Source organism: Lissotriton helveticus, chromosome 7 (assembly GCF_964261635.1).
Source record: "Lissotriton helveticus chromosome 7, aLisHel1.1, whole genome shotgun sequence".
Lineage (NCBI taxonomy): Eukaryota > Metazoa > Chordata > Amphibia > Caudata > Salamandridae > Lissotriton > Lissotriton helveticus.
In genome coordinates, this window is record NC_136068.1 from 1,745,008,462 (window position 1) to 1,745,022,626 (window position 14,165).

Genomic DNA, 14,165 nt, shown 5'->3' on the forward strand with positions numbered 1-14,165 from the left:
CATCCGCATAAAGAAGTGTGGGTATGGAGACTCCATTGATGTAAGGCACATCACTAGTTAGGGTGCTCAAAGTGCTGCTTAGCTTATTGATATACAAAATAAACAGGAGAGGGGCCAGCACACACCCTTGTCTGACCCCCCTACCAATGCTAATATCATCAGAAACTTCACCCGTTTGATTCACACGTACACAAGCTTTAAGATCACGATGTAAAAAAGCTAAAAAATGTACCAGATGGACATCTAAACCATATTCAAGAAGAGTAGCCCAAAGCCGGGAGCGATTAACAAAATCAAAAGCCGAGCTCAAATCCATAAAACCAAAATATAAAGGGGATTTCTTCGCGATATTGTATTTTGCCATGATCAGGTTCAAATTCAGACATTGCTCCACCGTTCCGATGCTGCTACGGAACCCAAACTGGCTCGGGTGGAGGATGTTATTCTCATCAGTCCATGCTCTTATCCTTTTAAATAAGATCCGCCCCAATACCTTTACAGTATTGTCTATTAAAGAAATTGGGCGGTAACACCCAGGGTCCAGCCTATCGCCCTTTTTAAAAATAGGAACAATAATACTACGTGACCATGTTTCCGGGATCTCCCCTTCCTTTAAATTGTTAAAAACATTGCACAGCAATGGGGCCCAAAAATCTGGCTCGCATTTTAACTGGTCTATAGAGAGCCCATCAGATCCGGGCGCTTTATTCCCGGCACTTTCTAAAATGGCATCAAATACCTCAGATATGGAGATGGACATTGGGTGTGGGGGGGGTAATAGTAAAGGAGGGTTGTCTGGTGTTGCATAGATTTTACCAAAGTGTGCAACCCAGATAGGACCAGTAATATTACAATTAATTTCGGTCAGGGTCGAACCGATAGATCTTATTTCCTTTACCTCCTTCCAGAACCCAGTGGTATCTTTTAGGTCAGCAGATCGTGCCAGGGAATCCCAGTGGGTTTTCAATAAATCGTTTGATCTAATGCGTAAAGCACGCTTGTACTCTGCTCTGAGCAACCTTACCCGTGGTATATCCCTCGGTTCAGCTTTTAGGGCAGCTCTAAGCATCCTATTTGCTTTTGAGCATGGGGCATCAAACCATCTAGGTAATTCCGCAGCCTTATTTGAGGATGGTCTGGAAATTTCCGCTCTAATTGTGGTGCAGAGTTCAGAGAACGCTTTAACCACAATAATCCCATATTCCTCAGTGCTTAGACAGTCATTGATCAAACTTGGATGTTTTTTACAAACTCCTGCCAGGATTCCCTTATTGTCCACCCCCTTCCAGATTACCCTTAACTTATCTGTAGAGACTTCCAGTCCCATTGCACCTATTTCACGTCTTGGGCATTTGCCATTCGGCAATAATAAATGGATGGCAATTGGATAGTGGTCACTATAAATTTCACACACTACCTCTGCCCTAATTAATGAATCTGCAATGGCATGTGAAACGAAAACATAATCAATTGTTGTTCCACCCCCATGTCCAATAAAAGTAGGGAATGGGGATGCATAGTCTTCCATACCTGCATGTTCCATGCAGTTGACAAGTTCGCTAGTAGCAAGGAGATCTAACAGTTCTTTTCCTCTTTTACATGGGGGGTTCCTGAGGTGTACATGTGCATTAAAATCCCCCCCTAAACAAATGCCATCAAATTTCCCATATACCTGTCCATCCATGATTTCATTAATAAAATCAAATAAGAGAATAAAATTTTGGTTATGTTGGGACGAAAAATCATTATTATAGAAATTGATTAAACACAGTTTTATCCGCTCGGTATACGAGAGTGCCATAAAACTTGGACAATTTGTCTGTAGCGCGTCAATTTTAGTTCCAGCACATATTTTTATCCAAATGGACAATCCACCACTAGCACGACCGACCAAAGGGGCAGGGACAATCCTATTATGGCAGCTATACCCCTCAAACAATAGATCCTCCACACACCAAGTTTCTTGAAACATCAATATATCATAGCAATTTGCACAATCCCTCCATGAAGGAATTCCCAGCTTGGACTTCAGGCCCGCAATATTCCAGCTGAGGATACTTAAGTTATTATCTTTATTGTTCCTCGAACTATGACCCTGGAAAGTACTTGAGGCGGATTTAGATTCAACATGACCCTGTTGAACACATAATGGGCTAGATGGAAAAATCTCCTGTGTTAACAGTTCCGCCTCTCGAGATGGTTCCTTTAACTGAGCTACCTCAGGGCATACCGAGAATAATTTGGTCTTCTTAATGGGCAGTCAGTCCAATGTATCCAAGTCCTGGAAAATTCCAAACCTGTTCTGCAATGGGAAGACTGGAGGGAGTTGCATCATCTTGTGTGGAGGACGATAGAAATATTTTAGTGGTAGTGGTGTCACCACGGTAGATGGGCCGTAACGACCATGATTATGGTTCAACAGGAATTTTGCAGTACCCGGGTTTCTAAAATTGATTACAATACAGTCCCCATTAATATTTTTGTAAAGGGGACCGATCCAGGTTACACGCCTTGTGCTAATGATTTCTTTTGAGATATCATACCCCACTCCCTTGTGCTTCGTTAACCAGTCTATACACTTATTGTGGAGTTGAACCCATGATTCTCCTTGGTCTTCCTTAAGCGGTGGTATACCAGCCAGAACTAGGACATAGGGACAAGCCTCGGGTGGAAGATGTAGAGCCGGGCCTTGATGTTTATTAGGTCTATTGTCCTCATGCGTGATCTTTTTAACGTTCTGGCTGGAATTGACAGGGCCCTTCTGTACTAGTGAGGTCTGCTTCACTATAATACCCTTTTTTATAGAATTAGTAAATACTCCGCTTGTATCGTTAGTGGAGGCAGAAGGTTTGGATGAAGTAACATTCCCATGTATAGGGTTACATGGTAATAAGGGAATGTTGGTTTGACAATCAGGCAAATTACGGCCAGTTGTACCCTTATTATTAGAAGCCTTAGGTGTAACAGACTGTGTGGGGTTAAAAATAACTTGTTGTTCCACTGTCCTGATATTACCGTGGTCACCAGTGGTGGTGGCACGAGTAGTGGATTCAAGGTCTTTTAACAGACGTTCTACTCTCATTTTGTCCAGGTTTGCTATGCCTTTTCTCTTTGCATCCTCGTTTTTAATTAAATTCTCCAATTTATCAAGTCTTTTAAAAATATTATTAAATTGTTTGATCATTTGACCTTCCAAATTTTTAAAAATTGTCTCTGCAATAGTCTCGATAAGGTTCCCCTCTGATTTAGCATAATGACTAGGTTTGTCAGTTCCACGGGGAGGCTCGGTCTGGGTGGAGATAGATGTATGATTTGACCCCTCATCATTTATAACAACCATATCACCCAAATGCGATTGATCCTGTATAGGTGCTATGTGTTGGGTCAACTTCTGTCTCTTCCCCTTATTCCACATGCTTTGTGGAGTTGGTTGGTTGACAGTCCTTAGTGACTGCTTCCGTTTATTATAGGTAATTTTAGCAGGGCCCCTCTTTCTCTTTGCTGCAACTTTACCAGGTGCCTTATTAGCGGCCTCAGTAGATGTTGTTTCTGGGGCATGGCCAAGAGTCACTTCTGGTGCTATATACGTAACGGTGTCCTCATCGTCTAAGACAATCGGTATTTCAACAGTAGGATGTGAGGATTTTACGACAATTATTTCGGGATTTATATGGGTATGGGTGTTGCCGTTGAGTCTGCTCACGGCATGCGGTTGATTTATACTCAATGGCCCCATAGAAAATCTCCTTTCAGTCTCAACAATCTCGTTGAATGCAGTGTCTATCAATGCCTCAAACGACGTTAGCAATGTTACAGGGGACTCTGCATCTTGAGTAAGGATGTCAACATTTATGCATGTAGCAGTACAATCCGCCATTATGGGAGACCTATTAGGGACTAACCTTTTCCAGTAGTGTTAGTGGGGTGGCCCGCCCGACCACTGTAGACCTCTGAGGGCCTCAGAGGGCCCGCCCTTTGCTTCGCCCCGGGCGTCCCGCTCGCGTCCCGCGACGCGGGGTCTGCCGGCCTTTATTCCCGCGTTGGCGCTCTCTGTGCGCGAGGCGCGTCACTCTGCACGCGCCGCCGCGTTGCCTGCCGGGATTTGTGGTCTCCCGGAGCGGCGGCGCGGAGTCCGGTGCCTTGGGACTCTTGGCGGTGGCGGCGGTGGCTGTTGGAGCTTCCAGGTGCTCCCTGCTGCTAATTCCGACTGACTCTCGGCGGTGGCGGCAAAGGTAAGAAAGTCCCCCCGCTCTGCCGGGTCTGCCGGCCTTTATTCCCGCGTTGGCGCTCTCTGTGCGCGAGGCGCGTCACTCTGCACGCGCCGCCGCGTTGCCTGCCGGGATTTGTGGTCTCCCGGAGCGGCGGCGCGGAGTCCGGTGCCTTGGGACTCTTGGCGGTGGCGGCGGTGGCTGTTGGAGCTTCCAGGTGCTCCCTGCTGCTAATTCCGACTGACTCTCGGCGGTGGCGGCAAAGGTAAGAAAGTCTGCCGGGCTGGTCACCACTCAAAGAACCGCAGGAGCACTCCATGCCATGTGTGCCAGGAGCAGCAGGGCTGCCACAGTGTGACATGATACACTCTGGACTCCCTAGTGCTAGGATGGTGATCACATCCACACATAACAATGTTGCAGCATTTAGAATAAGCTGGGTGTGTAGACTGCTGCAGGAAGCACACAGATGGCTGAGCTGCTGTTGTGTGCGCCCTCTCTCCCCCCAGCAGTGATTGTGTTGTGTATTATATTGGCAGCTCCCAGGCTTCCTACCAAGCTGCGGCTCCTCCATTCCACTGGTCCATTATTATTATTAGTACTTAACATTTCTAGAGGGCGTAGCTACCCAGAGGCATCCCGGCGCTGGCGGAGGAGGAGTAGAATGGAGGGAGGGTCTACAGCCTAATATTTTGAGAACAGAAATGGTTTCAGATGCTTCCTGAAAGTGAGGAGATGAGTCTCATAGTGATTCTTCAATGGTAGGGTGTTCCACAGCTTGGCTATGCTGTAAGAGAAGGAACTGCCCTCGCTCCAAGTTTTCCGAATTTTCGACACAAAGGCCACCACATCTCTGTTGTGATGTGTTCGTTTATCGAGTGTATGACTATAGTCCTCTTTGGTTTATGCATGAGTGGGTGACCCTGGGCGCATCTGCAGTATGGTGACCGCGTCTCATGGTGACGCAGCAGCTCCCATCAACCTCACAGTGGTGCATATGTACCGTGCATGTGAAGGGCAGTTTACTGGATGTGTGCACCATGGGTGTGTGGACAGCAGAGCTGCAGTGGCTTCGGGGTCGGTGCACTATGCCTGGCTTCAGCTGGTACAAGCTTGTGCACAGTTCTTCATGTGAGGCCGGATGCAGAGTCCTGGAGGGAACACTATAGGACCTGGATGCGGTGAGCTGAGACTCTGTTCACTGGTGCATCTGGTACCTGGTGATGACAGTAAACACAACCACCAGTGGACAGGACTAGGAGGGGGCAGTGATTTGTGTATGGGGGAGATGTTTGGTGGGGCAGCTGTCCAGGGGCAACTGGGCAGGGATTCACAAGTGAATACTTTGCCTGCTTGTTGGGTGGAGCAGCTGTCCAGGGGCAGAAGTGACTCTGTAGTGTAGGTCATTAATGCTCCATTCAGTTTTTGGGTGACCCCGAGGCTCACAATTGGAAAAGGGGGACCTCATGTAGGAGTGATTGCAACAGAACTGTTTCACCATAGGAAGCACTCTGGCATCCCTCACAGATTACCCTTCAGACTAGGCAAGCATTCGTACAACCCTCACATACGAGCAGTTGCACGCAACAGCACTTCATGCCTCTCAGATTAGCAGTCACCACCACCAAAGCACTTTCACACCCTTCACAAACTAGCAGCGAATGCAATAGATCCGGATGCTAACTGTAAGTGCCTATGAGGGGCTAGTTTATGTATCTTGTATTGTGGCTAGTCCAGAGAATGAAAGAAGGAATGGGCCAAAGGGGGGATGGATGAATAGATGTATGCGTGGCACAGTGCCTGGGTGGCTTAATACAGAAATGGAAAATTCAGTAACTTTCAGTTCAAAACAACCTATTGGCTTTGATGATTCTCATTTTTGTAGAGCAGAGACAAAAAAAGGAATTGGCGATCTCTAGCGGGAAACATATCTTGAAATATAATTAGTTTACACAGAAGGTACTCAACAGTACTATTCAAGTTGTGGATGTATTGATTCAATAAAGAATTAAGTTTACAAAAAACCATCCAATTCGGAGTTACGTGAGGTTGAATGGAGTAAACCTCGAGCAGGTTGAAACCATGACCTACTTAGGGGTTACCCTTGATAGCCGTCTGAAATGGAAGGACCAGATTAATATACAACAGCTAAAACTTGCCAGGCTGACTGGTTGCCTTATTAAAGAGCAAAAGGAATCAATTACAAAGCGGGTTCTTCCAGCCCTCAAGATCTATGACGTTAAAATCTCCACCGCCATTTTATATGGCGCGGATCTTTGGGGTCACATGGACTCACTTAACTTGTTTAAAACTCAATGTAGATTCCTTCGTAATTTAGTAGGCCTCCCACAGTCGACACCTTCAATCCCCCTCTGCCTGGACCTTGGTTCCCTACCGATTAATGAGATGGCTAGATTCAGGCTGGTGGCACTGTGGAGACGGATCTGGACTTCTCCGGATCTATCACAATTTGCAAAGGAACTGGCAGAAGTTAGGTCTATTACGGGTTCAGGGAAAATCCCTTGGCTCTCTGCCGTTAAAACTATTCTTAATGATATGGGCTTGGAACACCTTTGGATATCCCCTCAATCTAATGTCTTCCCTTCCAAAGATGAGTTCAAATCCCTGTATTGGGCCATGACCCGCTTTAAGAGAGTTCTGCTTTCTAGCAAAAATAGCCTCACAGGCAGGTTTTTATCATTCAAACTTGACCTGTCACGAGAGCCTTATTGGGACATAATAACCCGACCGTTAGACAAGAAGCTGTATCATCAGTTTAGGGTGGGTTCTTTGCCTTTGAACCCTTTTTTAAACAAATGGTCTACAGGGTCATCGCCCCATTGTACATGTTGTCCAGGTCATATTGAATCGGAAGGACATTTTTTGTTTGCTTGCCCTAGGTACGCTGCACCCCGAAAGAAATGGCTAAAACCCTTGTTTCAAAAACTACCTTTTAAAACATCGAAGGAAGCAATATGGGTGCTTAGGACCAACACCTCCGAACTCTTTGTAGTAAGTCTGGCAAAATATTTGGGATGGGCTTGGCTCTTAAGGCTAAAAAAAAAAAACCATCATGCCTTAGCGGCCATAATTTGATTGATTATGTTTCAGCTAATTAATATTTGACTTAGTTGTTTCATCTGCACCCCTCGTATTTTGTTATGAAGGGGCCCACTGATAATGAATTTGAACTGTAAATGTCTTTTTCTAACTTAAATTCATTCTTTTACAAAATATTCAGGTTCTGCAAAAATCGAAATTTAATCTTGTTTTATCCATTTGTCTTAAATGTTTTTTATTTGCATATTTTGGTTAATTATTTAAATTCTTCTTTATTGTTCTCTTCTTTTTGGGTGTTTGTGTTTAAATTGTAATTGAAGGAGTTAATAATTTCCTTTTTGTATTTTAACGTGTCTTTTATGATTTGTTAAAAATCGAAATAAAGACTTTAAAACCTGAAAAACCTGAAGTTGGGTTACCAGTTTATACAAACATACTCTCTGTAACAACGTGCTACATCTAAATAGCTTTCAGAATGAATCTCTGAATATCCATATTTAAAACCTGTACATTTTCAACACATTTTTCAGTCTTCAAACTTTCAAAACAGAACAAAAATAGATGTCCAAAAGTGTCTTGCAAGAGGATGTGAGTTTCATAACATAGAATGTGATTGCCAACATAGAAAATGAACAAGAAAAGATTAATTTAGAAATATAACAAAATGAGATCCAAAGACCTTTTTTCCAAATAGGTGCCCCACTCAAAGTCAACACATGTACAATCATGTATAATCACGTGTACGCGGGCTATAATAAGAATGGATGAAGAGTTGAAAGGTTTATGAATAAATGTTCCAGTGTTTGTGTACCACAGTGGTATCCATCTGAAAGATAAGCAGATTACAGTATTCGAAGTCGTCAGCAATTAACGTCGACTATGGACCATGTGATACAACTTTCTGTTATTCCTTATGAACGTGTCCATGAGGTCTTGTGCATGGGCAGGTGGACAAAGCACAAAAGCACCACATAGCAGGCAACACTAAATCAGTATTTAGGATTTCATATCAAGGAACACAACATCGGCTCAGATCAGCATTTTCAAGTCTTAGAAGCGAAGCTGGTTAAACTCATGGCATCCCAGAGGCTTGAATAAATGTGTTGACTTTAGTTGTTTCATTTGAGGTTATGAAGATCATGAACTACAATAGTCAGGAAAGAAAGACTTTGATAATTCGGCTCAAGTTCAATGAAGGAGTGAAGGTAAGAAGTAGATGGTATTGTTTTAAGAGTGTTGCGATCCAACTTCGCCATGGGTGGTTTGTAAGTCTTACATGGACGGGTGATCAGCACTGCTGAGCCAGGTGGTTTTAATTCAGTAGCTTTTACTGAACTATGTTTATTTGGTAGGACACAAATATTATTCATATCTTTCTTTTTCAGTGTGAAAACGTTGTCACTTCGAATGCAGAATCTCTTAAACTCTAAATATACAACAAGGGATTTCTCATTCCACTTCTGGCTTGAATATATCTGATGTTCTTTGGTCTCGTTTATCTTTTTCAATTCTTAGATCTGGGGTATCATGAAGGATCCGATTTCCGTACCTCATCTAATGTACTTTCAGACAGAGAGTTTGCATATGTAATGTCCTTGATTGTTACATATAGACTATAATACAGCGCTACTGTACAATGCGAAATAAAATACTTCCTACTGCAAGTACTGAGAATCTCATGTTACGAGTCACTCAAAGACATATGAACCTACAGAGAGAGGCCTGAGGCTTTGTGGCTCTCTGTGCTCACGTAATATTCATATTATGCCCGCTTGGGGGTACTTTATTCCATATATAACATAATGCAAAGGACTCATCAACCTGTGTTTTGCTTTTTATTTCTCCGAAAGCGGATTCGTCAGACGCCGCTGTCAGCCCTTTTGCTACAACGTTTTGTTTGCACCACATCTGGTGCAGTTCTAGGGTAACAAAGTAAACATCATGGTTTCAGTGTAGCAAACATATGTTGTACAACTGCAGTCTCTTATAAGTAAGTCTGTAATTCTTTATACAGCTGAAGGTTAACGCTATTCGGTGTTTTTGTGCCTGGCAGAACATGCATGGACCAGAGAAACAACGCAAATGAGCTCCTCCCTCCCCCCCGTGTTGCACATTTGTAGAGAGTCCCTAGAATATGGTTTAGGCTGCTCACGTCACAGATTACAAAGCACCTTGGTCGAGATCGGGGTCTCCATCACTAAGGCTGTTAATGGGGCTCTCCTAGTCGTCTAGCTGAGGTTTTTTTTTCAGCGTGTACTGGTAGACCCTGGGCTGCGCTGCGCTGCGCACCAGCACAGCGCCTGCTCTCTGTCTCCTGTTGGGGCTTGATTAAGCGCACAGTGCAATACACAGTTTAGAAGGTTTTGTGTACTTACTTCGCGAGGAGCCGTGGAGTCGAGGCACTCGTGGGTCTGCGTCCTGTGGGCTGCGTGCTGTGAACCAACGTGTACAACCTAAAGGGATGGATCGAAGAGACAAAAAGCAGAACCACGACTGAGCAACTTCCTTCTCGCGCACATCAGGGCAACCCTGCCGTTTCCTGGACGCCAAAGTCTCCTCTCCTGTGGGCTGTGCGGCATTGCTTAACTACTGGTTGCATTTTGTAACCAAGCTAATTGTACTTTTAGTTTAACTCACTAAGGTGCACGACTAACTTTCTCCTCCTATTTCACTGTCAGTAAGCATTCACTGTACTTTTCCCATTTATATAGATCCTTTTAATACTCAATGTCAGTTGCAATAACAGAATTTACGAGTCTTTGTTGCACAATCGCAGAATGTCACGCTTTTTGATTGGTCACGCTTTTTGATTGGTCATCGCTACTGTTTTTGCCAGGACCAGTGCTCTGATGAAACAAGTATTTGCAATGCACTAGTTCTTACATTTTTGAGAGTTTAAGCTCTTGGTGTTGCAAATGACAATGGGGCACATGCATCAATATATTTTGCAATCAAAAACTTTGCGAATCGCAAAAAAAGCAAGGTTGGGACCACAAATTAGTCATTCCCAATGCATGAAACAAAATCTGCGAAAAAAATGATAATCGCAAAAATAAGGAATCGCTAAAGTTTGTGAGCAACAATTTTGCGATTCCTTATTTGCGATCACCAATATAGCGAATACTTATTTGCGATTCGCAAATAAGGAATCGCAAAGCCATGCATGGCAAAATCGCAAATTCGCTATTTTGCATGCGCTATTTACATAATATCACAGGTAGGTGGTAACCAGGTGTAAGAATTCCCTACAGGTGATAAACATTAGCAAACTATTTAAACAGACCCAGGAGGCCTCAGGATCTTTCACAATGGCAACACTTTACGTTATGGCGAAGAGGATGAGGCTCCATACAGCAGCTCAGCGAAGAAGGAGAATAAAGGAGCTCATTTTCAGAGTGCCCATCACATTGTTGGGGCAAACAGATGAGGAAATCTATGACAAGTATAGGTGAAATGGTGCCATGATCCTTGATCTAATAGCAGAATTGGATCCCCTACAGTGGCGCCAGACTCGTAGGACCAATGCCATTCCTACTCATGTGTAAGTCCTATGTTGCCTGCACCTACTTGCGTCAGGCAATTTTCAGAGTGTAGTTGCTGTAGCTGGAGGGGTGTCACAAAGCTCCTTGTCAAGTGTTTTAAATTCATTCCTGTTAGAAATGGGATTTCTGATTGGCTAGGGCTTGCGCCTAAGCCAGGCAGAAACCACCACTCTAGTCAGGGCAAGGGAGCTCCACGCTGACAATAACTCCTGCTCACCACACTGGTAGCTTGGCAGGAGCAGTCAGGCTTATCCCAGAGGCAATGTGTAAATCATTTGCGCAACACACACACACCACAGCAACACACAAGGCACAATAAAAAAGAAACTTTACACAAGTGAGGAAAAGTATTTTTCGATCGACAATCATTTTTAACAAGGACTCCATTGGTTTTTTTCATTGCCATCTCTTGGCAAACACTTTCGCACGACCCACCTGGTCGTTTTTCCTGATGTACGAAGAAAATCTATCGACACAACAAAAATATATTTTTGCAGGCCTGCATTTCTGCCCAGGAACTGTCACCCGCCCAACCTCCTGTTCTCTGCAGTTCATCAAAAAGCCACATGGCCCTCACCCCGAGTGAATGATTCATTCTTCCTCTCCTGCTCCCAGCCTGATAACACATCCTTGACATCATGATCAGGTTATCTGGACAATGGTCTGACTGCTGAACTTTCATCCAGACAATCGGAGAATGGCTCGTAAAGCCGGGGCTTTTGATCAAGGCACCTGGGCAAAGAAACCTGAGGACATCAAGCCCCGATCAAAGCAGAACTAACATTTGACTGTGTACCTTGCCTTGACCAGACCACTAACTGCAAACACCACCCGGATCCGGCTAATCATCAACAAACGCTGCCTTGATTGGACAATTGTCTTGCAGCCAAAAGGCTGGAATATGAAACGTATATAAGGCTTGTTAGCTACGGATTTAAGTAGCAGCCTCCTCTGTCTAGTCTTTGACTGGCATCGGACTCTGTTCCATAGCCCGGGCTATTGTAATAAATCTTGGTTCCTCTTGCAGACGAAGGCTCCTGTGTCTCCTTTTACTACGTATGAAGGGTATGGAAGATTTGAGTGGTTCCCCCCCTGCCGAGATCCTGTAAGTGGGTTATTCCGGTTCTTCAAATGGCACCCGAATAGGGACTCCATGAGTACGGAGGTCAGGCCCGGTGGACGTGAGGAGGTGCACTGAGAGACTCCGACGGAGGCGCCCTACCCAAGGATTCTTGTTATATTCCGGTAGACCGAATGACTCCCCTGTTGTTCCTCCCCACCCGGTCTGGGCCACTTGACCGCCTTCTCGCTGGAGTCCCCTAGCAAATAATTTCTGGAGCAGGACACAGCCCTATGTCTGCAGAAGAGAACTACCCCTGTAAGGTAAGGGTGGACTGATCATCCACCAAGTCTGTCTGTTATTGACTTTTGCAAAAGCCAATTTATTATTGAATTTTTGCCAAAGCGAAGCAAGCGAGGTACATTTTTAAAACCCGCTGGTGTCTGTTCTGTATGAAATATGTATGAATAATTGACTTTGCCAAAGCCAAGCAAGCGAGGTGAATTTTTTTACCCGCTGGTGTCTGTTCTGTGTGATTCTGCTATTTAATTTTCCTTTGCAAACGACAAGCAAGCGTGGTAAGTTTTAGGAACCCGCTGGTGTCTGTTATCTGTTTTTAAGCATGCCAGTCAGTAGTAAATTCAAGCGGTTATGTTGTTGTATGTGTACACAGGACTCCCAGCTGGAGGATGCCTGCCCGCTTCCTCCAGAAGGAACGCCTGGCCATACCATGTATATTAAATATGGCCCTTCTGCCATAATGTTTTCCTCGTTTTGGGTGAAATACACCAAGAACAGTAACGCAGAGTTACAGTGGCCATTTTATGGCTCCTTCGATTCCGAAGTCCTCGCAAACTTAGAGGAACAATTAATTAAAAGAAAAACACGCCCGTTCATTTTTGAGTCTGTCCAATTTTGGAGGAAAGAGGTAGACCAGAGAGCTAGGAAACAGAAGGCGCAAGAAAGAAAACAAGAACAAATGTCTATGGCTGACTACGCCTGAGAAAATTTGCAAAATAGAATAACAAAATCAGTAGAAATAGCCGATAGGGAGCATGGGGCCCGAGTACAGAAATGTTATCCAGCCCGTGAGGAAAAAGAAAAGGTCCATATAGAGGGAGGAGAAGAAAGTGATTCCTTGCTTGATACCATGCTAGAAAGCCCTCCTGCATATGCCCCAATGTACCCTGCCCTGACGCCTCACATCCCGCATGCCCCCCTTCCCCCTCCCGCTCCAGCCCCCACTGCCCCTCCTACTGTTCTCCCTGTCACACCAGTCCTTCCAACCTTTCCCATGACTTCGACCACACACGTTAACTCTGTTCTCACCGAGGGAATGACAACAAGTCACCTTCAGTCCAACCCTAGCAGCTTTACCCCTACCCGTCTTTCTCCTACTTCCCCTTTGTCCACAGTCAAACAAGACTTATGTAAATTATTTAATTCCCCCCGATTGTCCTCCTTGTGCTCAGAGATCAGCTTTTCATCCCTTCAAGAGAAACACCTACAGAGGCAACAATATGATTGTTGGATGAATAACAAAAATATTTATTCCTTCAAAGAAATATGGTCCACCTTTTCGCAATGGACAATTATGGAACAAACCATGTTTGCTTTTGTCATGCAAAAATTTGAGAATATGTCTGTACAGATACCCACCGGATTGATGGACCTTAGGTCACAAATAAAGAGAGGCGATGTTCAGGGAGAGGGGATGTTTGGTGCTATATCCGTCTTAGTAGCTTACCGTGACATGACTCCCTTATCAAATGCCCCTTAAGAAACAGCTATGCCAATGAGAGAAGCGGCCCCTGTCTTTGTTAATGCACTTACCGACGCCCAAAATAATGGCCGAGGGGCTGTCGAAGCACACTGGCGCTCGCTTTGGGTTCATGTTCCTTGGAAAAGGTCAGAAGTAATGCAGTTAAAAGGACAGTAACCAGATCCCCGAAGAATCTGGCTGCCTTTTACAGAGAATTAGGTCAGAATATATCTGCAGGTACTCTCGTTCTTGAGGCTATAGATTTACTTTTTGGTGCGGTTGTACCCACTGAAATATGGGACAAGATTCGGTATACTGATCATGAAGCGGCATTGGGAGGTAAATGGGCTGACCTAGAAGCTATGGAAGAAGCAAGGGTAGGAGGGACTAAACCAGAAGCTGCCATCCTGACTTTGCCCGGTAAAATAATGACGTTTATGAAAACACTTTTACCGGAAACTGTCATTAACTGGGATAAAATAAACGCCTGTAGGCAGCGAAAAGATGAAAATGTGTCTGACTCTTTACCCGTT

At 44.5% G+C, this 14,165-nt stretch overlaps 1 protein-coding gene across 1 annotated transcript in view; it reads right to left on the bottom strand.

The window, feature by feature from the left end:
- The window catches only part of LOC144770731 (sialic acid-binding Ig-like lectin 10), a 448,268-nt gene that overhangs the window by 332,062 nt on the left and 102,041 nt on the right, over nucleotides 1-14,165 (bottom strand). Inside the window, exon 4 of the mRNA XM_078655468.1 lies at nucleotides 9,644-9,721. The gene's annotated coding sequence lies outside the window, so the exon portion shown is untranslated. The remainder of the gene's footprint in view (nucleotides 1-9,643; nucleotides 9,722-14,165) is intronic.